This window comes from Cynara cardunculus, assembly GCF_001531365.2.
Source record: "Cynara cardunculus var. scolymus isolate 2C chromosome LG 3, CcrdV1, whole genome shotgun sequence".
Classification (NCBI taxonomy): domain Eukaryota; kingdom Viridiplantae; phylum Streptophyta; class Magnoliopsida; order Asterales; family Asteraceae; genus Cynara; species Cynara cardunculus.
The window spans coordinates 17650931-17651876 of record NC_037530.1 but is presented as its reverse complement, the minus strand read 5'-3'; positions in this window follow the sequence as shown (position 1 = coordinate 17651876).

The window sequence follows — 946 nt, the reverse complement described above, 5'->3', positions numbered from 1 at the left end:
TTCAGGAAAGCCGATAGCTGCCCAGGTGAAGGATTAGACGGTTTAGATCTGCTGTACGAGTATCGTTTGAGTTGGATCTAGGTATATAATACTTTTGAGTAGATATATTTGTATTTTATGGATCCGACTTATAGTACTGAAAATCGTCTTTTGCAGACTATGTTATTTTGTCTTTTGTTGGAAATTTATAACATATATCCCGTATTTGCTTGGAGACTGTTTTATGGAAATATTTATTTGGATAAATAGTTTCTTTTATTGAAAGAGTGTAACTGATGTTCCAATTATGGTATCAGAGCGCGGTTTAAGCGAACTGAATATCAGAAATGGTATTTAGACTTAAACCTAAGCATTGAGATCGTATAGTAACTAAGTGATGATGATACGAGATATGGACCAATAGAAAGACCTAAGATGGATGAGGACCTAGGATTAGGAAATATAATTGATATATTTATGTTACGTTTTAGCTCGATGTCGGATCACGACGAGGGGAGTCACACTCCACTGGATCCCAATGTCGGAGAAGATGTTCCGGGTAACACTAGTAAAAATGAGAATGCTTCGATATCCCCTTGAACCGAGAGGCTCATGAAACACATGACGGATCAGCTTCAGATGGCGTTAGAACAACAACGACGCGAATTTGAGAAACGGTTGTCGGAAGAGCGTGAACGTAATAATGCCTCAAAATCTGATGATAGAGGTAAGTGTCCAATTAATGATGATGTGCCACGAACCAAAACTGAACGAGTCTCGTTTAAAACCTTCCGAAGCAGGGGAGCGATGTAATATACAGGACAATCAGATCCTGTACTCGCAATGCAATGGATACAGAATACCGAAAAGGTGTTTCGGATCACTCGAGTGCCCGATGAAGATAAGGTGAAGTATGCATCCGCGATGTTCATCGATCGAGCACTGGTGTGGTGGGATAATACGTTCG